The following is a 24,851-nucleotide window of genomic DNA, read 5'->3' as shown; positions in this document are numbered from 1 at the left end:
CGCTTTCCGTATCAGCCTCCCCCTGGGTCAAGTGCCTTCATCTTTTTGGCAGTCATGGTTGACCAGAATTTTTCGGCACCACCCAAGCAGGAGCAGACACTTTCCCACTTATGATTAGAAGCATCTATCTCTATGGGGAGCTCTTGGAAGCTTGCTCTGTTTGGGGAAGAATGGGTTTCCCTGTGATGCCCTTTCTCTAGACCAGACATGTCGAGTGATTTAGGCTCCTCGCCTATGATTCCACCCAATGATCAAAGGAAGATACTTAATTTAAGCTACTCGGAGTATTCGTGTTCTAGGGCTGCCATAACAACATACCAGAAACTGGCCGGCTCAAACTACAGAATGGATTATCTCCCAGCAGCTAGAAGTCAACACCAGGGTGTCGGCAGGGTTGGTTCGTTCAGAGGGCTGTGAAGGGGAATCTGTGCCGTGCCTCCCCCCTGGCTTCTGGGGGTTTGCTTGGCCGTCTTTGGCTTTCTTTGGCTTTCGTTAGCTTGTAGATGTATCATTCTGATCTGCATCTTTATCTCTACTTCTCCCTGGGAGCATGTCTCTGTGTCAAAGTGTCCCCTTTTTGTAAGGACACCAGTCACATTGGTGAGGACCCACCCATAATGGCCTTATTTTAACTTGGTTATCTCTATAAAGACCCTACCTCTAAGTAGGGCCCTATTCTGACCTACTGGGGTTAGGACTTTGATGTGTGAGTTTGGAGGAGACAGGATTCAACCCATAACACTTGGGGAGATACAAAGTGGGTCTACATGGGGAAGAGGTCACCGGTTCAGAGACATGCCAGCACCAGCCAGATCGTGATCATAAGTGAAGCGGGCATTTCTAAGATTGTTGACAGAGTATTGGGAACGGGGGCAACATGGAAAGTCCACCCCTTACCCAAAGCACTGGTACTACCCAAACAGCTGTAACCCCTGTTTTGCAGAAATGAAGGACTATTTTGTCAGAGCCTCTGAAAAAAGCCTGATTTTTTTTAACACAAGTTCTGATTTTTTTTAAGATTTTATTTATTTATTTGAGAGAAAACAAGTGGTAAGGAGGAGAAGATGGGGGGAGAGAGAGAGTGAGAGAAGCAGACTCCCTGCTGAGCAAGGAACCTGATGCAGGGCTCGATCCCAGGACCCTGAGATCATGACCTGAGCCGAAGGCAGATGCTTAACCAACTGAGCCACCCAGGGGACCCTAAAAGTTCCAAATTTTTAAAACACGGTGCAGGGCAAGCTGTATATATTTATGGACTAAACTCAGCCCAAGGACCACATCCCAGCCTGAAAGAGAGGATGTCAGGAGGGCTTAGCTGGTTGAGCACCTGGTTTTGATCTCTGATTTGGAAGCTATAATTTTTCTTCTGGGGACCACAGTTATGCATTCTTGGGGGAGTACACTACACGTTTTTCCTGAGATTTTGAGAAAAGAATATTACTGTGTGTTGGGAGGGGCGCCTGGGTGGCGGCTCAGTCGGTTAAGCATCCGCCTTCGGTTCAGGTCATGATCGATCTCCAGGTCCTGGGATCGAGTTGAGCCCCGAGTCAGGCTCCCTGCTCAGTGGGGAGTCTACTTCTCCCTCTCCCTCTGCTCCCTGCCCGTGCATGTGCTCTTTCTCTCTCTCACAAATGGACAAGTAAAATCTTTAAAAAAAAAAAAAAAAAAATATATATATATATATATATATGTAAGAGTATACATGTGTCTATTTGTAGCAATTTAGAATTAACATCTTATAGAATCCTGATTCATTTGAGCCTGTTCACTTATGTGGATTGATCATTAAAGCAGCCTAGCACATCCCTAAAAAGAGGACATGGTCCAGCGTTCTCTGTCTCAGGAATTCAGGAGATGACTGCAGAAGAACATGTTAATTTGGTTGGAGACCTACCTGTAGTTGCTTTTTTTCCTCAGTGTCTATGAATTTTGGAATCAGGAGGCTCTCAGGTTAAAGCACCTGCTGGTTGTTGATGGTTTGAATGTATGCTTCAGATATGAAAACCAGTGCTAAGGGATCCCTGGGTTGCTCAGCAGTTTAGTGCCTGCCTTCAGCCCAGGGCATGATCATGGGGTACCAGGATCGAGTCCCACATCAGACTCCCTGCATGGAGCCTGCTTCTCCCTCTGCCTGTGTCTCTGCCTGTCTCTTTCTCTCTCTCTCTCTCTCTCTCTCTCTCTCTCTCTCTCTCTCATAAATAAATAAATAAATAAAATCTTAAAAAGAAAGAAAGAAGAAAGAAAGAAAGAAAGAAAGAAAGAAAGAAAGAAAGAAAGAAAGAAAGGAAAGAAAACCAGTGCTAAGCATGTGTCCAGATGAGAGGTAGGACCCTCTGTTGATAAATATGAAAATCCTCCTCTCCTCCCCACTAGGGATGGTTCCCCTCATTTAGGGAGCCACTGTCTTTGTGGTGGCAGGAGGCAGTAAACCAGCTGCGGCCCCTGGGAAAATGTTAGTCCTGCCCGTCCCCCTAGACCCTAGTATGTTATTCTCTCTTATTTAGAATGTAATAACATGATAGAGAGAAAGGGTATGCTAAATCTACATGTTCTGCTGCCAGGCAGCTCACTACAAGAGTCACTATAAGCAGAATATAAAGTCATATGTGCAGAGGATTAGGTCCTGCGTTAAATGATAATACAGCGTTCAAGGCAGAAAATTGAAATCCATTTTTATGCTCACGGCACAGGCAATAAAGACAGTAATTCTGACTTCTGGCTGATGCTTGTGCCCTGCTTATGGTTTGGGAAGATCACTACCATGAGTCTGATGCACCAGAGCCTTCTTCTGAGGTGGCAAACAGCATCTCCTTCCCACCCAGCAAAGTCTAAGCACCGATGCTAAGTGTGAACCGGCATCTCCCCAAGGCTGGGTAATTTCTTCTGCTGCAAAAGCACATCCCTAAAATAAGAATAACACTCAAAGGCTGTATAAATTCAGTTCAACTTTGGCTGGCTGGGTAGCCCTGGGCACAAGCCCCTGGGAGTGAGCATTCCCGTGAAAGAGGGAGGAGAGTAGACCCGAGGGCAGTTTAGGAGGAGCTACTTTGTGGACCTGGCCCTTGCAGCCCCAGCATCTTGGCCGTGGTGGTGACAGCGGTGGTGCTGGCACTGAGCCCAGCTCAGAGAGGACCAGGACGGAAGGGAAAGAAGGTACTGCTCCCCATCCACGAAGCCCCGCCGGGCGTGCCTCGGGCTGGTGGTCTCTCTCTGTGGATTCCGAGACCACCCCTAAAGCAAACTGAAATGAAGTACAGGTCGCCTCTCTGACACTGAGTGGACCTGGTTCTTTGCACAGCATTTGCACAGCAAGTGCGTGGACCCTTCCCATCGCTCAGATGCTCGACACCTCCCATTAACTGGCTGCACCAAATAGCCCTTTTTAGAAGCCCTTCGGAAAAGCTGACATCTCGTGAAGTCGAGCCAAGGTTCCAGTACTGTCTGCCTGAAAGAGAAGGGCAGTTGCACATTTTTTAGGTTTTGCTGTTCAGGAAAGGTGCAAGACCTGTCCCCGGAACACTTGACTGGGACGCCCTGGGAGAAGGTGGAACAGAACTTCAATAGCACAGGTGTGGCCTCAAGGCATGAGCCCCGCACAGCAGGGGACCCACAGCCCCTGACCTGTTGCAGGGCCCAGTGACACCCTGCAGGGTGGCCGCTGTTGGAGTCCCTTCTTGTAGAGATGCAAGAGCCTCTTGCTCCCCCACCCCCACCTCCAGCTGTTAAGAAATGCAGTGAAGACAATTCCTGACATCTTGTAACCCAGGCGGGGTTTCTGAGCCCTGACCGTGTGCGTGCGAGCCCATGTGCGTGTGAACCTGTGTGCACATGTGTGCATGTGCATTCAGGAGAAGAGGAGTCGCAGTCTGCAGGCCTTACGCAGGATGTCAGGGAACAAAGCCACATCTTGTCAGGTGCTTCCAGTGCCCCGTGTGTGTGCCTCGCGGCTCTCCTGGCCACCCGTGTGTTCTTCGGTGATACAGTAAGTGTGGAGGACAAAAGAGCCGCTCCTCTACTCAGCAAAAGCAGAATCAGTCTGGGTTTGAAACTTGCAGAGGTTTAAAAAAAAGAAAAAAAAAAGTGGCTGTCCCTGGGGGTTAGGGAGCCTTATTTTGTTTTCTGTTCCATAGCTTTTTTGAACAGCTGCGCTTCAAAAGCTGGGGCGCTGGGGTGGGGAGGGGGCCACGGTATTGCCCCACAGACGAAGCAGAGAATGGGCCAGCCTTCCAAGCTGCTGTCCAGCTACATTTGAAGTGGTTAAAAGCCCTTCTAATTCTCCAGCAATTTTTGTCCCCATCGCTCTGGGGAGGTAATCTGCAAGGATTGTTCTTGTGGTTTACCTTAGCAGATGGCAGAAAGAAAGGCCCCGTTTCTTGGAATATTTGGCTAAGTAAGAGAAGAATCAGCCTGTCTACATGGAGAGGCAACCACGCAGGGTGATGGTCCCTGACATAACGTTACCTAAGACTCCAGAGGCCTCTCTGTTGATAACATGCTTTCCCGCTAGCACTTCCGCTGATAATCTTCGTCTCCACCCTGCAAGGTGGCTGCTGTTGGGATCCCTTCGTGTAGGTGAAAAAACTTTGCTTTAGATAATTCTGAAGACAATAAGGAACAAAGAGAAAACACACCTTTCATATCCCAGACTTCCCTATCTGCAGCAGACATGCTGAGAAAAATGTTTAGTTTGGTTTTAGTTTATAGGTTGAACAGAATTTCCATCCCCAGGTACCTGTGGTTGGGAGGGGATTGGGTGGGATGGTGGTGGAGTTCTAGACCAGAGGCTCTGTCTTGTGTGTGCACATGTCCTCAAGGAGGAGAGGCGAGCCATGAAAGGGAGACGGGGTAGGAGATTTTCTTCCATCTCAGACTTAACTGGGCTTTTTCTTGCATTGCAGTAACACTGTCCACAATAAGTAGGAAGAGCTGAAGCACTTGGAGCTGAGGTTTGGTTCTAGACACACTCCTGCCTGGTGGACTGTGTTGAGCCAAGGTCATCCAGTGCAGTGGTTCCCACAGTATGGTCCATGGGTTGGTGGCATAAGCATCACCTGAGAACTTGTTGAAATGCATATTTGCAGGCCCCACCTAGTCTCTAAATCAGAAATTCTGAGGATGGAGGCACCTGGGTGGCTCAGTGGTTGAGTGTCTGCCTTTGGTTCAGGTCATGATCCCCGGGGTCCTGGGATCAAGTCCCACATCAGGCTCCGCACAGGAAGTCTGCTTCTCCCTCTGCCTATGTCTCTGCCTCTCTCTGTGTGTCTCTCATGAATAAATAAATAAAAATCTAAAACAAAAAAAAAAAGAAATTCTGAGAATGGGACCCCAAAATCTGCATTTTAACCAGTGTGATTCTGAGGCACACTGATGTTTGGGAAGCAGGGGTCTAGTAGACAGAGCAATGTAGCCTATTAAGCTTATGAACCTTAGATTGAAGTCTCCATCCTCCATGTACTGACTGGGTTCCTGCCCAGCCTCAGTTTCCACATCTGTAAGATGGAACTCCCACCCAAGGTCATCAGGAGCTCTAAATGAGTCATTCTCCCAATTGCAGTAGATAATGAACACTGGTCCCTTCCCTCTCACTGTGAATTTGAGTGTTAATATTACGCTAGACTCTTACTACTCAGAATAAGTAATGCTATCTGCCCTAACAGGTAAATCCTAAATCCCAATGGCTTAAGGCAATAAAGGTTTATTTTTCCCTAGAGTAAAGCCTAATGTAGTTCAGACAGCCTCTCTATAATAGAACCATCACACACTTTTAGAACATGCAGCACCAGCATTTCCATAGCAAGGGAAGAGGGAATAGAGGAGATACACACATTGCTTCTGCTCACGACCCACTAACCAGACTAGGCTCCAGACCCCAATCCAGCTGCAGGAGAGTCTGGAGGAAGTAAAGATGCAGTTGGAATATTTGATGAGCACAACGTGTCTTTTTTTTTTTTTTTCATGCACAAAGTGTCTTAGCCACAACTTCACCGAGCCAGGTTTGTCGTACATCTTCTGTGATGGTTGTTCTGGCCATGGCCCCATCATATGAAAGGGACCGTCGTATCCAAAACAGCCGTGATTAAAAGACTTATCAGAAATCATGGTATATACATAGAGTGGAATGTTGCTTGACCTTAAAAAAAAAAAAAAAGAAGGAAATCCTTCCATTCCTGACATAGGTGAACCTGGAAGATGTTATGCTAAGTGAAATAAGCCAGACATAGACAAATGCTTCATTAACTCACTTGTCTGTGGAATCGAGAGAGAGAGAGAGAGAGAGAGAGAGAGCAGTGGGTGGAAATGAGGCAGAGGGAGAGGAAGAGAGAGTATCAGTCTTAAGCCGGCGCTGCGCCCAGCATGGAGCCCAATGCGGGACTCCATCTCATGACCCTGAGATCACCTGAAATCAAGAGTAGGGTGCTCAACCAGCTCAGAGTCCCACTTATATGTAGAATCTTCAAAAACAATCACTCTGAGAGACAGAGAGTAACAGGTTGTAGAATGGTCATTACCAGAGACTGGGGAGTTGAGGGCAAAGGAGAATTATGGCTCAGATGGCAAAAACTTTCAGTCATAAGATGAATAAGTTCTGGAGACATAATGAACAACATGATGACTAGAGTTAATAGTAACACAACGAAAAAGAAATAGCAACACAACGTATACTGTAATTTCCCCTGAGAGTAGACCTCACGTGTTCTCAGCGCACACCCAAAAATGGTACCTTATGATGGGAGGTGATGGATGCGTTAATTAGTTTGATTGAGCTAATCATCTCACAAGGTATGCATATATCAAAACATCATGTTGTGCATTCTGAATACATACAGTTTTCATCTGTCCAAAATAAGAAAAGCTTTTTCACTGTTGGCTGAGGGAAGAAGGCAGCCAGCTGGCCGTTGGAAGGCAGAGAGCATGGTCTCTCCGAGGGGAGCCGACCACGCGAGGGTCTGAGGCTCTGTGTTGGGGCCAGCATCACTGCATGCTCCTGATCTGCATCCGTGAACAGTTTAGCAAAGCAGCTCACAGACATCAAAACAATGTAATTAGAGAAAAAAGAGACTACAAATAAACACTATGTCCATTTAAAGGGAAAAAAAAACTGGTTTAAGTACAAATGGGAGATTCCCAGAAAGGAACAGTTGGACCTTGAGCTGAAAGAGTCTGGTTTTGGTAGGTATGAGGTTAACATTGCAGAGTCTCAAGTCTCTAAAGGAGACTGTGGAACCTCAGTTTCAGCAAATTGATTCCATCATGAAGTGTTGACTGAGCACCTACTATGTGCATGGCACTGTACTGTGTCACTTAAATGTAGCTGGATAATCCTTCTACAAGAATTAAGACAAGCTAGTCAAGGCAAACTCATTGTTTTCAGGTAAAGAGATGCTAAGGACAAGTTCTGTGGGGAAAGGGTGGGTCCTTCTGAAATAGTTTTTTTATTGGTATAAATTTCTGTTAGACTGTCTTCCCATTTTTTTCCCTTAAAATATTCTCAAAAGAATAGGGGTGGACAAGGATGATATAAATGTTGAATAATCCAAACGCTTGATTCAGAAACCAACACGTTAACGGGAGCAAGTTTAACTCAAGGTGTCGAACCACTTTTCCTGCGATATATTCTTTTCCTCACCTACAATCTTTTGATCCCCTTCTAAACCAGAACAGATAAGGATGTGTCATTTCTACCACACTGTTATCCTGGAAAAGATCTCTCAGAACCATTTGTGAACTTACCAGGAGGCAATAAATAAGCGGAGTTAAGTCATCTTGAGAAGCAAAGTATCTTTCTTTCAATCTTTTGGTTCTACCTCAAAATCGGGCCTTGTGCTTCCAAATTGGCTTATTTTTTTTTTCTTTCTCTCTGAGCTTTGTGCCTGTATCTCAAGGAGACTGAATTTCTTCCCCTACTTGACAGTGGCATCATCTGAATCTGAAAAAGTAATAGAATTAGAGCACTTTAGAGGCCCCGTGGACACTCCTATCACTGCCTAGAATACCTGTAATTTCATAGATAAGGGAACTGAGCTCAAAAGAAATTAAGCTGCTAAGTTCACGTCATTACTTGGCTACACTAGGATTTGAAACCACTTTCCCTGCCCCTAATCAGTGCTAAAAAATTAATACACCTGCAACTAATATCACACTACATGTTAACAACTGGGATTTAAATAAAAACTAAAAAAATGATATCCCTCAGAAAAGGGAGAAATGTATTCACTTCTCACTGGAAGAAACAGGCCAGTGATTTGATTCAAAGTCTGACGAGTCATACTCTTATTTTTCTCAATTCGTGTCTGAGAGAAAAGGCCTTAAAACAGAGGTTTTGAATTAAATCTTTGAGGAACATTTTCAGTCATCAGAAGGCCCATGAGAAAGGAAACCTTGTCTTCTCACATAGGGGGGTTCTTCCAGGGGCACTATTTCCCTCCTCGATCCTGCTTAGTGAGCTAAACATTTAAATCATGCCCAAGCAAGAGCTGTTTCCGCATTTTACTAATTCATAGTTAATCTCAGCTCAGAAAGTCTCATTAATAATTTTGAAGACTTAAAATAATAATAATAATAATAATAATAATAATTTTGAAGACTTGAGCGGGTTCTTCGGAAGATTCAGTGGCTGGTGCCTTGCTTGGAGTTTGCCTATTGTGATAGTGGTCAGTCAAATGAATGAAGCTCTAATGGTTTATCCTGAAGATTTTTTGTTGTTGTTGTTCCTTGTTTCAATGGTGGAGTTGGCCTTTCCAGTCTCCAGAATAATTTCCTTTTTTTTTTTTAAAGATTTTATTTATGTATTCATGAGAGAGAGAGAGAGAGAGAGAGAGAGAGGCAGAGACACAGGCAGAGGGAGAAGCAGGTTGCATGCAGGGAGCCCTACGTGGGACTCGATCCTGGATCTCCAGGATCACGCCCGGGGCCAAAGGCAGGCGCTTAACCCCTGCACCACCCAGGGATCCCTCCAGAATAATTTCCATTGAGTGCCATGCTTTTTCTCCCTCGCCCACCAAAACTGGCTTCAGGTTTGATTAAATGTGATTTTTCTGCAGCTTCTATAGAGAGCTGGCACTCGGCTCTGAATACTTAAATAGCAGGAGTGGATTACGGTTGAGAAGTGCGTGGTGCAGTTGCTTTTCATGTGTCCCCGCACATCTTCGCTTACTGGCAAAATACCTCAGATCACATGCAAAATGCTAATAAGAGTAATTCATTTTATTTATCTTCATTATGTTCATTTCACTCTTCTTGATGACAATGCAAAGATTTTTATAACAGCCTCAAAAATTGCATATATGCTCACTAAATAGAATATAAACAGGGAAAATTATCCAAAGATACAAACCCTGGAAAATCGCTTTTCCCTCTGATTCTGAAGGCAATTCCTTTGAAATATAAGTGAATACGCTTCTATTTTAGGAAGTGTGATCATGAAAATTTTATGTTCTTGGCCCATCAAATCATTAAAACAAGAGTTCTTCAAAACGAGAAACCTCGTTAGTTCCTTTGGGGGGAAAAAAAAAGTAGGCAGACAGATAAATAGTGCGTGCTGCCCGGTAGTCAGTACGTTGCAAAGAGTTTTAGCCTCTTTTTGACTAATGATTTTCCTCATTTTGTTTATCTTCATATTGTAACTTACTAAGCTCCCTCTTAAAAGATGCTAAGATAGTGGATCCCTGGGTGGCTCAGCAGTTTAGCCCCCGCCTTTGGCCCAGGGCGTGATCCTGAGGTCCCGGGATCGAGTCCTGCGTCGGGGTCCCTGCATGGGGCCTGCTTCTCCCTCTGCCTGTCTCTGCCTCTCTCTCTCTCTCTCTCTCTCTCTCTCTCTCTCTCTGTGTGTGTGTGTGTGTGTCTCGTGGATAAATAAATAAAATCTTAAAAAAAAAATGCTAAGATAGGCGATGGCATCTACTGTGTGTTAATGACACAGGAGCTGCCCCCCTGAATCGACTGAACCAATGAACCTGCCACCTGCATGTTGGGAAGCGTGGCCCCCATCCCACACAAGGGAAGCCCTCGGCCCACCCTCCTTCTGTGGCTTGGGGCTGCCTTCGTACTTCTGGAAGCCGAGTGGGTGGCTTCTGCTCAGAGCCTGCGGTGCCTGTCCAGCTCCGCCCTGGAGCACCTCCCCTGCTCACCCCAGCTTTTCAGCTCTCTGTCCAGTAGCCCTCTCTCTTCACGGTCCTTAATGACCAAAGTCATTTGGGACCACAGCCTGTGAAATCTGATTCTCAGTCAGCAAGCAGTGTGACCAGGATACACTCAGGCATTTGCCACAAAGGGACTATAAATCCATATGGTTTAGTCCAGGCAAAAATAAAATAAGCCTGTTCTTCTTTTTTTTTTTTTTTTTTAAGCCTACATGTAATCTCAGATTCAACCTACTTAAGAAATTAGTGAAAAATTATCAGAAATGTATATCATGTGTTACATGATATCTGTTTAATAATTTATTAATGATAGAAGGCTGGGGTATGTGTAAAACTGTGTGGAACATTTTCTCTTTTTTTAAGGATTATTTTTTATTTTTTGAGAGGAGGGCGATGGGGACCGTGGCAGAGAGCATCTCAAGTAGACTCCCTACTGAGCACAGAGTCCGATGCCAGCAGACCAGGATCTCATGACCCTGAGATCATGATCTGAGCTGAAACCAAGAGTCAGACACCTAACCGACTGAGCCACCCCAATGCTCCTATATGGAATATTTTCTTAAATATTAATCATTTCCATAAAAGTTTTCAAAAGGCCTGTTTGATAGCAAACTTGATTCAAAAGTATATTCTGATCTCCTTTACGTACGTCACAGTTATCCTCCTGTTGAGCTGATAACAGATCCCTGAGGTCATGGACCCTGTGAGAAGGAAGGAATCCTCCTATAAGGCCCATGAATCGGTGGGGCAAAGAATCCTACTGAGGGAAGCATGCCTTTAGCTGCCACAAGTGGAAGAACTCACAGCCATGCCACCACAGCTCAGTTCCAACCGTGGAGCCACCAAGGCTAACCCCCATGTGGGCCAAAGTTTGATAAGGGGACAGGAGTCCAGAAGCCACAGTGGTGGATGAGAGCTTAGCATGGAGACAGTTGGCATAAAAAAAATACCGTGTGGCTATCCAAGTAATGGGCCATGTAAGGAAAGGTGGCATATAGGAGATGTGACATCTTCCAGATATTTTATTTGTTTAAAGATTTATTATTTGTTTGAGAGAGAGGGTGGAGAGAGGGGCAGAGGGAGAGAAAAAAAAATCTCAAGCAGACTCCCCACTGAGTGCAGAACCTGACTCCGGATCCCAGGACCCTGAGATCATGACCTGAGCCAAAACCAAGAGTCAGATGCTTAACCAGCTGCACACCACCCAGGCACCCGCAGACACTGGTTCGTGGTGATTGATGGTGGTGAGGAAGACAAGAGGACTGTGCTCAGTTTCTCAGTCTGACATGTTGGGGGACTCAACATATTGCCTCTTTCTTACCAGGTCATGAGTTACACAGCACAGACTATAGAAGCCCCCCACCTCCATTTTGCATTGAGGAACCAAAATAATTCACAATGAGTAACCTGCGGCAGGGCCTCCAGTTCTACTCCACTGGTTGATCTGCCAGGACAGAGTCCAGCCCAGGTGACACCTGTGGCAGAGGCCACAGACCACAGCCTGGGGGCCAGATCTGGCCCGTTTGTACATCCATCCAGCTTTGGTGGCGCGCTGTGGCTATGCTCATGTTGTGACAACAGACTAGAGGAGTAGTGACAGAGACCACACGGTCCACCAAAGCCAACGTGCTTACTATTTGGCCTTTTTCTTTGAAGAAGAAAGAGATGACACGTTTAAGGATCTAGACTGAGGACACTCAGAGAAGGTGGCCTTGCCTCTTGCAGTATTGACAGTGGATCCATTTAGGAAGTGCATACGCCTAAAATATCCCTGTCACAGGGAGAAATTTTCTCTTCACGCCAAGATGTTTTCCTCTGTGCTAATTTCTCTAATCAGAATAATTGCATTTGCTTTTACTTATGTGTCCAAATGTGAAGCACCATATTGTTTTACAAATTATACTGGGCATACAGTCGATTCTTTTAAATTCGATTTATTACCTGAGCAATTAGGAAAGCTGTTTTCAAGGACAACCAGGTACCATCAGAAGCAGCACAGCTGAGCTGCTGGCCAGCAGAAGAGGGACTGGCTGTACAGGCAGATGAGAGAGGGAATACAGTTTTTTTTTAGAGGTTTTATTTATTTATTTGAGAGAGAGAGAGAGAGAGAGAGAGAGAGAGAGAGAGAGAAAATGAGCCCAGGGAGCAGCAGGCAGAGGGAGAGAGAGAAGCAGATTCTCCACTAAGCAGGGAGCCCAACATGGGGCTCGATCCCGGGGCCCTGAGATCATGACCTGAGCTGAAGGCAGATGCTTAACCGACTGAGCCACCCAGGCGTCCCGAGAGGGAATCCATTTAGCAGAAGGTGTGTGTTGTCCTCAAGAAGGAAGGCCACACGCCATGCCAGGCAGGTCCAGCTGGGAAAGGAGTATGAGGAAGAGTGATGAGCATCTTCTTGTTTTTGCTGCTGGAGCTGGATTCAGGCCCCAGGAATAGATATGAAAGTGCGAGGAAGAGGGACACAAGGAGGCAAAGTCCAGGCCTGAGCCTGAAGCTCCAACCTCAGGACGCTCAGGACGGGTGATCCAGACGACACCTAACCCAAGCACCACACAGGTGGGAAGAGAGGTTGTGGTGGCAGTTCCAGCAACTCACAGAACCGCAGATGTGTGGGATGTGGATAAAATTGAGGTGACCAGAGCCTAACAGAACGTCTGTACAACACTTACTGCTTGAGGAAAACGTGTGCTTTACACACACACGTGTGCGCCCACATCAGGAGAACCTGTCTCCTGACTAGAGAAGTGAGCTGCTGAGAAGGGCCTGGAGCTTTGCTGTGGGTGGTGGTTTCCATCCCTTTCCTGCCGTGAATGCCCAGAAGGAAGCCTTCCAGGGCTTTGAGAGGCTGAGCCTTCCTAGTGGTCGGTTGGGACTCTGCCTCCAGACAAGATCAGCCTCACAATTTCCTCTAATTAAAACATGGCGGTCATGAGGTGCCTGGGTGGCTCAGTTGCTTGAGCTGAATTGGGCTCAGGTCATGGGCTCAGGGTCGTGAGATCGAGCCCTGTGTTGCCTCCACTCTGAGTGTGGAGTCTGCTTGAGATTCTGTCTCCCTCTCCCCTTCTTCCCTGTAAAAAACAAAAGACCTGGTGGTCAGGATGCTCTCCCCGGGGTAGGAGACCGCTCCTGAGGGAAGGTTCCTCAATCAGCCATTTCCCTCAGGATGAGGGTGGGTGTTTCTCTGACACCTCGGGAGTTGGTGTTGCTGGCGGTCCCACGGGGGACATTACAGTCATGGCCCAAGCCACTCATGGATTCCACCCAGTTTCCCTGGGCTCCTACTGGGGCCTTGCGACCCTGAGACACTGACTGCTCATGCACTGATGCCACGGTCCCCTGTGATTTCCTCCAGCATCACACATCGAAGTGCACATGTGGGAGAGAGGGGGGCTGTGTGAGGTAGGTGCTATGTACCTCACATGACCAGATCGTCAAGACATAGAGCAGAAGAGCAGAAGGGAGGGAAGAGAACTTGGACCCTCATTCACCAGGCTGGGAGCTAAGAGTCCCTTAGTGGATATGTGCTATGAGTTCAGTCAGTTTGGGGGGAATATATTTAAGGGGTAAGGGAACAATCTCTTCTCCTAAGGGATTTCCCAAAGCATTGGGTAGATAAGGCCAAGAAAGTCTCAAGAAATCATTTCTGTTAGTTTCCTGTATAATCAAGGCAAAATCTATTCAGAGGGTCCCTATCACTTGATTTTCCCGTGGTTATTCCTCTGTCCCTTTCCCAGATAAATAGATCCTTTCCCATACAGATAAACTCATCCCATTCACCTTTCCTGATTCTTTTCCTATTAAAAAGATTTCCAAAGAATACAAGCTTGCAAATCCAGACTACTTAGACATTCCTAAAGTCCACCATGCTGCCAGGAAGAAAAAGTATGTGTGGGGAGGGGGTTGGGTTGGGGGAGACGATCTGGCCCTTTTTTGGTACATTACCTACGTGGAGAGACAGATCCTCAGGAAAGTGCTTACAGTTTAATGAGAGTAACAACATTCAGTCCCCTTCCTTTGGACTGCAGGGCTATTGGCTTTAAAATGAAGATTTACAGGGCGCCTGAGTAGCTCAGTCGGTTGGGCATCTGTCTCTTGGTTTCAGCTCAGGTCATAATCTCAGGTTCGTGGGACTGAGCCCCGTGTTGAGCTCTCTGCTCAGCATGGAGTCTGCTTGAGGTTCTCTCTCCTTCTTCCTCTGCCCCTGCCCTTGCTCATGTTCGCACACAAGTGTGAGCTCCCTTAAGGGAGAACTGTAGGAAATTTTGCAAAATAATGTAACCGAAACCCACTCTGCATGGGCATCTGAGACTCTTTGGAGGTTTTATGTGTTCGTCTCCAGGTTTCTAAACAGCATGGGATCTCATTTGAACCTGAGTGGTTATTGTTTCTAGAAATAGGGGCTCGTGGGAGGCAGCGGAAGGACATTGGCTGGAGCCCCACTGAGTGAAGAGGGGGAAGGAGGCTGGCGATTCCGGCCTCCTCTCCCAGCTCCTGCCTCACCCTGTACCCCCAGAACTCTCCCCAAGGAGTGCTGATGGCCCCGGGAGATTGGCCCATTGGGAGTGAATGTGGACAAAAAAGAAAAAAAAAAAAGAGCATGAGCTGCACCTATGCTGCTGCTCCATGTCCAACTCTTCATCCTTACATGCCTTGCTTCAGAAAGTAAAGATGGGTTGTGCATGCTGTTTGAGGCCCAGCAAAGCAGAAACATTGGGGAAATCTGTGACTGTAATATTTTTTAAATGAATGGATGAATGAGTGGGTGAATAAATTAAATGTGTACTCTTACAGCATTTTAGTGTCGTCTGGGCTGTGCTCATCGACCTGCCCATGATACTGCCCATGATAGTCGCTCAGCAGTGACACCCAGATCTTCCTCTCTTCATTGGAATCACTTTTTGTCCTTGCCCCAGTGGTCCGTGTCCATCAAAAGCAACATTGTTTAAAGGAGTAAGGACAGTCAGTACAGGGATAATAAGCCTCTCTGGCTGCCCACAAATACCTGAAGTTCTTGCTTGAGCTTAAATCAAGTCTTTTGCTGAGATTCAGACAGTTGTGGGCATGTTTGGTGGACATGTCCTGAGCCCACTAGAGGTCAACTTTCTGGTCTCCACTAATGGATTCTGAGCATGAACATCCATCAGTAGTCAAGTGACCGGGTATTGTCAGGTGGCTTTTCCAGCAGTGAATGCAAGAGTCCTCAGTGAAGGGGCTAAGGCATAAAGGAGGAGAGTGGCCAATGCCATTTGATCATGGTAATGGCAGGACACATTAAAAAACACATTAAGTGGGGACTCTCAGCAATAGTTGGGATAATTTGTAAAGATTGGAGATGATGGGTTTGTGTGACATGGGGAATATTGTGTGTAAGTCATCTGAATAGTTCTCATGGCTTATTCCTCTAGAGGACTTAGTTAGAAGCTTGAGCTTCTACCTTTAAAGAGAAACGGCACAATACCAATCTTATCAAATGACCATTAGCTGTCACTCGCTTGATGCACCAGATTTGCTGTGTGTGACAGCCAAAGCAGCCATCTCCTTCCCCTCTGGTAGTCCTCAGTGTCTCAGACCTGAATAGCTTCATCAGAAAGGAAGACTTTCCATACTATAATCTTCACATCCATCTTCCACCAGGAAACAGGGCTCACTAATTACGATAACCTGAGGAAGATTTATTTGCAGCATGACTCATAACAAAGATGTGGGCAGACTTCAGAATCCTTCTCAACACACAGTTCCTGGCAGCCTCTGTCAAACGGCCAGAGTTGACAAATGAGATGAATCTCTTTGGCATTGTGATTCCTGTAGATTACTGTTGCATCTTCTGTAAGAACCGAGAAAGTGATAGACTGCTCATCTGTTAAGATAAATAGTTGAAGGCTTAGCCCAAAGTCTGGTATGTAACGGATGGACAGACAGAAAGACTCACTCATGCATGGATGGACAGATGGAGGGACAGATGCACAGATGGATAGACAGATAAAATTAAGCTAAAGTTGACCAGGCCTCCTTAATCACTTTAATGTGGTAGATAGAACAGTGGACATTTTTAATTCCCACATTCCTTATCTTTTGACATCACATTGTTTTAGCCTTTGTACTGATTGATTCTTCAGGTAGGGATGGCCTTGTTAAAATGAGTATATTCTTCGGGTAACTTGATTAGCTATCTTAGTTTCTACTGTAACAATTCAAATACTCTTTCAAAGTAAAATCTTACTGATTGCTAATACTGGATTTATGCCTAATAGTGCTGGTATTACTGAAACTACTCACTATGTAGGCTCTCAGTTTTTTTGTTTTTAAAGATTTTTTTTAAGTCACCTCTGCATCCAGTGTGGGGTTCAAAATTAGAGCCCTGAGGTGAGGGATCCCTGGGTGGCTCAGCAGTTTGGCACCTGACATTGGCTCAGGGCTTGATCCTGGAGTCCCAGGGTCGAGCCCCACATCAGGCTCCTTGCATGGAGCCTGCTTCTCCCTCTGCCTGTGTCTCTGCCTCTCTCTCTCCTCTCTGTCTCTCTCAAATAAATAAATAATAAATAAATAAATGAATAAATAATTTAAAAAAAGAAAAGAACCCTGAGGTCAGGAGTCACATGCTCTACCAAGTGAGTCAGCCAAGGCAACTCCAGGCTCTCACTTTTCATACCGTTTTGGTTTTTATTAAATGGGCTTATCGCATAGCAAAACAGCTGGTCCCCTTGTCATTTCCATACTGATTTCAACTCCACATATTTCAGTGTTTTCTCTGGCTTTTACCTCCCAGTACCTGAGCTTGGTCATAGGGCCTCACAATGGGGCCACAGCCTCCAATGGACAAAGCCAAAAACATGTCTTTCTTAAGAGTAACCTGTTTATCTATTTGAAGTCAGAGACTTTTCTTCAAGGTACCCAAAATAAAACGTCATGCCTTCTCCTTCCTTTAAAAGGGATTTTTATCTCTCATCCCCATTTGGGCCTCTCAGCGCTCCTGGGTGGCAGGTAGGCCGAGCTAGTGGTTACAGCCACCTGCCGGACACCAGAACTGGGCACGGAGGTCCAGCAGCGTAACATGCCCAGGCGACCTCCTGGTTAACGGGGGAGGCAGGCCAGGAGTCAGGCTCTGGACCCCAACCCGTTTTCCCCTCTCTGGGCTCTTTCCCATGCTGTAAGCAAGCTATTTGGGAGGAGAATGAGGAGGAGGAAGAAAATTGAAAGCTATTGCCTGGAAAGAGGTGGGTGCATAAATCAATAATTGTAAGACTTGTTCCGCCTGGCAGGGAGGAAGGGTAGCAGGGCACAGGCCTGACGTATAAAAGCCAAACTGCCGTTCACTCTTCCCAGAGGAACCTCTTCAGGGGCAGAGGCCAGGACTGGGTTCTGGGCTCCACTCCATGGGCTGAAGTGTTACTTGTTAATCGAATCATCAGAGATCTGCAGAGCCCCTCCTGGGTGCCAGGCCCCGTACTAAGTCTAGGAGCTCAGAGGTAAATAAGACATAATGTGCCTGTGGAGGATTCCCGGTCTAGTTGAGAGGATGGTCACATCAGTGGGTAGTGCCGGTGTCGTGGGCGAGGCCGAGATCCCGATGAGGGCGCCCAGCAGGGGGAGCTACGAGCTCTGCTGATACAATCAGAGGTGCCCCTGCCACTTCTCCAGGCCCTGGATGTGCACTCGGTTATCTCAGGATGTGCACCTCGGAACCGAGGGTGAAGGTATGGGGGCTCTCCACTCACACCACTGGACGCGGGGGGAGTGAGTGTGAGCTCGGATTTCGTGCAGTGTCACCCCTCTCATCTTAGTTTTGAGATCCAGATTGAGTTCCAGGTGTCAGCAGAGTGGAACGAGCTGGCTGTGGCCTCCGTGCCCTCCCTCTGCCCCCACTCCCTCCCCCACTCCTTCCACACACCGGAATTCTAGGCAACCCACTGCCCTGCCCACGGCAACTCTCCGTGCCACGGAATGCGGGGAGGCCGAGGCTGGGGAGAAGGCCAGCTCCCCCGAGGCCCCCCGCCTGTCGGGTGGCCGACCCAGGCTGGGCATGGCACACGGGGTGCTGCTTCTGAAGCCACCCCCAGGACGGGGCACCCCTGGGGCTCTTGCTATGCATACAGCCTGCAAGCACCCCAAGCTAAGGGTGCAGAGAAGCTGGGAGACTGCTGACCACCAGGGGACTTGAACGAGCTTCCAGAAGTAGCCATTCATCAGAGGTGCCACACGGTAGAGAAGGGTCAGGTACGATGAGGGCTCTGGAAAGGCCACCGCATTTGGCAGTTCCGTCCTCAGTGACCTTGGCCAGAGCTGATCCCTGATGCTGGAAGAGCAAGGTTTGAGAACCAGTCATTGGCTCGCCCTGGCGTACTCCAGTTAGCAGACTGCAGAGCCCATGGTGAGCCAGTGAGAGGTTCCTTGTCCAGAAAGGACACTGAAAATTTCATATGTCAGCAGAGCAGGAGAGCCCATGCAAGAGGCCCTTCCTGCGGGGCCCCTGCAGCCGCCCAGGTCTGTGGTCATGAAGCAACCCTGATGGGGTGAGGGCGCCGGGTGGCCCCGTGTTGCAGGGCTCGAACCCCCGGGGCCAGTGGACAAGCCAGGTGATCACAAGAAATAGGTCCAGTAGGACGAGCACCGGCGTACAGGAGACACAGGACTGTTGTCACACACTGTGGAGGCACCGTCACCAAAAGGTTAGTGACCAGAGGAAGTGATGTTTCAGGCTGACACTGTGAGTTTGAGGACTATTACCAGTTAGCCCAACAAAGAAGAAGAAAAAGGCATGCAAATCGAGAGGAAACCAGAAAGACACATTATGTCTAAAGGACAGAGTAGGGGTGGGGAGATTCTTGGCAAGCATCCGGATCACAAAGACTCTTAGAGGACCCTGGGTGTTTGAAGCCACCCCACCCACCGAAGGTCCCGGGTGGACGTGCATAGTTTTCAAGCAGGGAGGGGTGTGGCCAGGTTTCCCCTTAAAAAGGGCATCCCGTCGGGTGGAGGAGGACCCAAGAGGCATGGGCTGCAGCAGCCAGGAGAGATGCTCAGGCCTGCTTTCCTGAGGAGGCTGTGCTGGGCTGGAATGGGGGATGGTTTGGACCTGGTGGTGGATTGGTTGTTGAGGGTAAAGCACCCCAACGATGATTCCCAGTTTCCTGGGCTTGGACAGCTCAAGGGGATGCAGATCTGTCCGGGCAGAAGGGAAAGATGGATTCAATCACTGAGGACCTCCTGAGTCCGACAGCTTGTAGGAGTATATATTGGAAAAGGAATCTGCAACTCAAAACTAAGACAAGAGGTAGAGATTTTGGAGTCATTGGAATATCAGATGTGAACTAAAGTTGTGACTGGGGGTGGGATCCTCCCAGGGGCTTGTGTGGCATAAGAACTGGTAGGATCCAGGCTGAAGAATGACTAAAAGCAGCTATTTTGTTCTCCGTGGTCTCCTAGGACCTGGGGATGTAGCAGTGACCAAGGCCAGACAGAAACTCCCAGCCCACACATAACCGATACATCCTCTGGAAAGATTCCCAAGGAAGGGCTGGAACTCACTGTGTCTCCCTCCCTGGCCCCACCATGCCTGTCTTCACTCATTCCATCTCCCACCCGGGGCAGCAATTGGGAAACCCGTCTCCTTCCCCCTTAGGAGAGAGGACGAGTCCTTCCCATTTTTCTCTTCCCACCTGTCTGGAAGGGCTGTTCCCTCCTCCTGGGGCCGAGATGCAGAAGAGCAAAGGTAACCCTGCTTTGCCTTTTCCTGAGATGCAGATCCAGCTTCAGAGATCCAAACTTTAAAATCCGGGCGCTCCGAACAAGCAGCAGTTGCAAACGCTAATGAAATCCGTGACCTTGGCAGTTCTGACACCAGCAGAAGGCTCATTAGCTCCTTGCGGCAGAACAAATCCTTGTCAGCATCAGGAGTCAGACCTGCTAAGGTTTTGTCACCACGTCTCTGGGGGAGACAGCCTCCCTGCTCTGCATATTGTTTTAAGCATCTTGCCACTACATTCTCTCTCGGTCTCCTTTTTCCGAGGCCAAAACCAAAGTGCCATTTGCTTCAGGTTTGTTTTTCATGGTCCCTGCATGAGAAAAGAAGAGCCTCGGTTTGTTTCCTTGTTTCCTGCTGTCACCAGCATAGAGTTGTTCCAACTGATACTACACAAAATCCATGTCTAACTTCTGCAAGAACCTAGACGGCTCCCAGGTGGCGATGGATGGCGCGTGGCATTTAAATAAGAGCTCACTGATTTTTCACTTTGCAGCCAATGCAGGTCATTTAGCAGTGGTCCATGTAAGGAAGAAATCGTTTTGGAGTGACAACGACTTTGCAGCTCAGAGATACCTTATAAACCAGGGCCACATATATAAATAGAAGCTATTTAAATAGATCACTTGAGAGCACGTTAAAACTTCCACTTTCCGATCATTCATTTTATAGAAAAGTTTAACTCCCAAGAACGTTTCCCATATACATGGTCATGTCTAAATATAGAGTCTGGAACCACTTTTTAAATGTAATTGTGAGTTTAAATCCGACATAGTTACTTGAACGTACCCTCAAGGCAGGGGTAAGAGATACAATACATTCAGAAAGCACCTCTGTCTTTATTCCTGGAGTTAAGGCCGCTCCTTGGGATTATTCATAAAACTGACCACTATTCATTAATAGAGTAATTGTGCTCTGCTATCCGGCTTTCTAGTAACCAGTATTTCTGTACAAGGTAGATCTGGAAAGGAGCCCAGCAGGAGGCTGCTTTACTTGGACCATGTCAGGCTGCCCTGGGTCCTTCCCTGAAGGACCACTGGCCACTAGAATTCTGAAGCTAGAGCTTTATGCCTTCGGTTTATGAATTTGGCTCTGTCCAAAGACCAACCGGTCAAGGAAAGGTAATATTTTAAGCTGATATAAGTCATCCTTGTGATAGACTGACTTAACTTGTGTTCTAGTAAGTGAAAGCCGTCAGTTGGGAACTCTTCATTAATTCCCATCCCAAGCATACACACCTACGTACAACACCTACACACAAGCCATCCTGCTTGCCCTGTCTTGGTAAAGAGCCATCCCTCCATTTGAGAAGGAAGGCCTCTGTGTCCCTGGACAACCCACCTCCCCCCCAACCTCCTCGGGACTCCGCACCGTCAACCGAGCCTCCTCCCTCCTTACCTAGTGTCTCGACAGGACCACCTCATCTGGATTCTTTCCATTAAACACATCCAGTCTTGTCCCAGTAAAAAGTGTAAACCTCACCAGAGCCCACTTCACCTGCAACTCTCTCGTCCAGCCAGGCTTTGGGAAGAATCATGTCTCCTTGTCCATCTTCCCACCTCTGTTCTCAAGCCCCTTCAGCCTGGCTTCCAGTCCCTGCACCCCCTGAAAGAACTCTAGATGAGGTTGCTAACAGCCCACCTGGTCCTGGACCCCATGGGCAGTTTGCCAGGCTCACCTGACCCCTCGGCAGCACTCGGCACCCGTTCGTTGTTGGCCGTGCCCATCTTGCCACCTTGCTTCCAGGATGTGCTTCGTTTTCACCTGCCCTCACGGCTTGCCCTCCTCTAGCTCCCGGGAGGGTCATTATGCTCAGTCTGAGTGGTAAATAGTGAGATTCTGTGAGATTCCAGCCTCAGTCCTCTTGCCTCCTCAGGCTGTGCTCCATCATATTCCTGGCTTCAGATATTCTCCATATTGCAGACCAGCTCCAGATTTCTTTTGGTTTTATTTAAATTCAATTAATTAACATATAATGTATTATTAGTTTCAGAGGTAGAGGTCAGTGATTCATCAGTTGTATGTGTAACACCCAATGCTCATCACAGCACATGCTGTCCTTAATGCCAGTCACCCAGTTACCTCGTCCCCCCACCCACCTCCCCTCCAGCCACCCTCAGTTTGTTGCCTATGATGAAGAGACTCTTATGGTTTGTCTCCATCTCGATTTCATCTTGTTTTATTTTTCCCTCTCTTCCCCTATGATCCTTTGTTTCATTTCTTTTTTTTTTTAAAGATTTTATTTATTTATTCATGAAAGACAGAGAGAGGCAGAGACACAGGCAGAGGGAGAAGCAGGCTCCATGCAGGGAGCCCGACGTGGGACTTGATCCCGGGTCTCCAGGGTCTCGCCCTGCGCTGAACCTCTGAGCCACCCAGGCTGCCCTGTTTTGTTCCTTAAATTCCACATGAGTGAGATTATAAACTTGTCTTTCTCTGATTGACTTATTTGCTTAGCATAATATTCTCTAGTTCCATCCACATCATTGTAAATGGTGACATTTCTTTTTTTTTTTTTTTTGATGGCTGAGTAGTAGTCCACTGTGTATCTGTACCACATCTTCTTTATCCTTTCATCTGCTGATGGACATCTGGGCTCTTTCCATAGTTTCAGCCCCAGATTTCTCTCAATGGCCTCAACCTCTCCACTGAGGTCTCCACTGAGCCCGGTGCATGCACCTGCCTACCTGACCTCTCCACTTGGCTGTTACAAAAGCATTCTGACTCAACAATCCAAACTCAAACTCATGGTTCCCTTCCACCCTTACCATCCTCCAAAATACCCTGCTGCTCTTCCCTCGTTCCCATCTCAGTGAATTGTTTTACTATCCATCCAGTTGTGTAAGCCGTGAAACCTAAGACAGACAGACAGACAGATCTTATGTATCCCTGCTTCTCCCGCCTCTGTCCATCTACTCCATGGTCTGTCTGCTTGGCTTCCTAAGAACGGGCCATGTCAGCTGCCACCGCCTGGCTCAGGTGTCCCCTCTCCCTTACCATCTGCACAGGAGCCTCCTGTGGCTTCTTCCCAAACCGTCTCTTGTCCCCTCGCCGCCAATCCCTTCTCCAGACAACCACCAAGGAGATCCGTTGTAAATCTGAAATGTTCACTCACCCTTCCCCTCACTGATGCTAAAATATCAACTTTCTCATTGCCAAAATCCCGAACACAGCCCCCACAGGCCACGTGGCCTGGCACCTGCCTGTTCCCCACCATCCTTCCTCCCCTGGCTGTCCACCTTCCAGCAACGTGGCTCCCTCTGCCCTTCACATCGGGGCACAGTGTCACTTCTGCTGGGGACCCTCTCCTGACCCAATTGGGTCAGAATCCCCACGCACGTGCCTCCTGTCGGAAGCCTTTTACTACAGATACGTGGCCTACTTACTTCCATGACTACCTGGTGAATGACTGCCTCACCTGGAGGCAGGACCTTGACCTGCTTGTCCTCACCCGGTGCCCCTAACACAGAACCTGGCACAGAGCTGGCCTCTAACAAATAATTTGTGAAATGAATAAATGGGTTTATTTATTTTTATTATGCATTTTCTTTCTTTCTTTCTTTTTTTTTCTTTCTTTCCTTATTTCTATCCCTCCCTCCCCAGCTCACTTGCAGTAAAACAGTCCTCATTCAGATGTGGCTAAGTACATAGCATATGTTTCTAAAAACCATGCCTTAGGCAATTAAATTGCTATTTATTATTCGCAGCGGAGTCCCACACCTTGTCCACGAGAAAGCAGGTTCTGAGCAGAGCGAGAACGAGAACCCAGATCCCCTAACTCCTGAGCTGTTTAGTGCTTTGTCATCACGATGCCACAGTATCATTTCCCTACCCAGTCTCATCTTCAAAGCCAAAACGACTGATTGCCGCCCGTGTCCTTCGGGAGAGCTTTGCTACGTTTTATAGCCGTGATCGGCCTCAATGTTCTCAGACCCTTTCAAGAGAAATGACACCTCAACAGAGGGCCTCATTTGAAAGCGTGTGTCTTTGACTCCGAGGCCTCCTAGCTAATGGAATTTGTCCTGCTTAGAGCTCAGTCACTTATTGTTTTGTCCCCTCCAAACATGACCCATAAGGGAAAGCAAAAATGAAAAAGCCAGCACAGAGCCAGGCAGTGGGTCCGGGGAGAGAATCGGTGGGCTTCTCAGCACAAGCCAGTGGGGGAACTTTCTGCAGATGCTTCTAGCCATAAGGCTTCTGGGATACAAGCTTGCATCCAGAGCTTCAATCAGAACCTACTGACCTAAAACCCTGGCTTCAGCCAAAGCCTGGGTTCCACCAAGTGGTCCCATAAAGCCACCTGCACATCCCTCCAGACAAAGCGAGCGTTCTGGGGTAAGATAAATGGAAAGGTGAGACAGGGCCTCCGAGAAGCTCAGTCTGAGTGTGGTCCTTATTCCAGACCAATGACATGGTTTCCTCCCCAGGTCCGCGAGTGCTATTTTCGGAAAGGCTTAGAGATTGTGGAATCCCAATTTAGAGCCTCCAGTATTGCAAATTTCCAAAATATACAGCTGGCCCAGATCAGTGGGAAGCAACAGTGTCTTCATGGGACATTTGGGAGGGAACGTGACTAATGAACATGAAAACGCTCTTATAAACTGAAAAATGCTTCGGATTACAATTTCTAGCCATTTCCAGGGTGCTATAGTTTACAGAGCAGCATCTGACCCCAAATCCTTTCTGTAGCATCAAAGCCCGTGCCCTCCCTACTAGAGCATCTATGGTGATGACATGGGGTCTCACAAAGTCCAGGGCAATGAGGAGGATGACAGGTGACAAGTCGCATTGAATTTAAACTGCTTGCACTTGGTAACTCCACGGACGATGTTTTCACGCCGGGTCTCTCTCGAGATTCCATGGTGTGGACGCCTTGCCAGCCGGAGACGCTGGTGGCCGATGCTGGGATTGGGGGCACAGCCTGTGCTGCCAGGAGAGCACCCCCTCCCCACCCACCCCGCCGGGCTCCTTCT

General features: G+C 47.6%; 1 protein-coding gene across 9 annotated transcripts in view; it reads left to right on the top strand.

Annotated features, from left to right (window-relative positions):
- Nucleotides 1-24,851, top strand: part of PHACTR1 (phosphatase and actin regulator 1) — a 560,913-nt gene that overhangs the window by 520,045 nt on the left and 16,017 nt on the right. The gene's annotated exons all lie outside the window — the stretch shown is intronic.

Source organism: Vulpes lagopus, chromosome 10, assembly GCF_018345385.1.
Source record: "Vulpes lagopus strain Blue_001 chromosome 10, ASM1834538v1, whole genome shotgun sequence".
NCBI lineage: Eukaryota > Metazoa > Chordata > Mammalia > Carnivora > Canidae > Vulpes > Vulpes lagopus.
The sequence above is the reverse complement of the archived record's forward strand: the minus strand, read 5'-3'. Positions and strand labels throughout refer to the sequence as shown.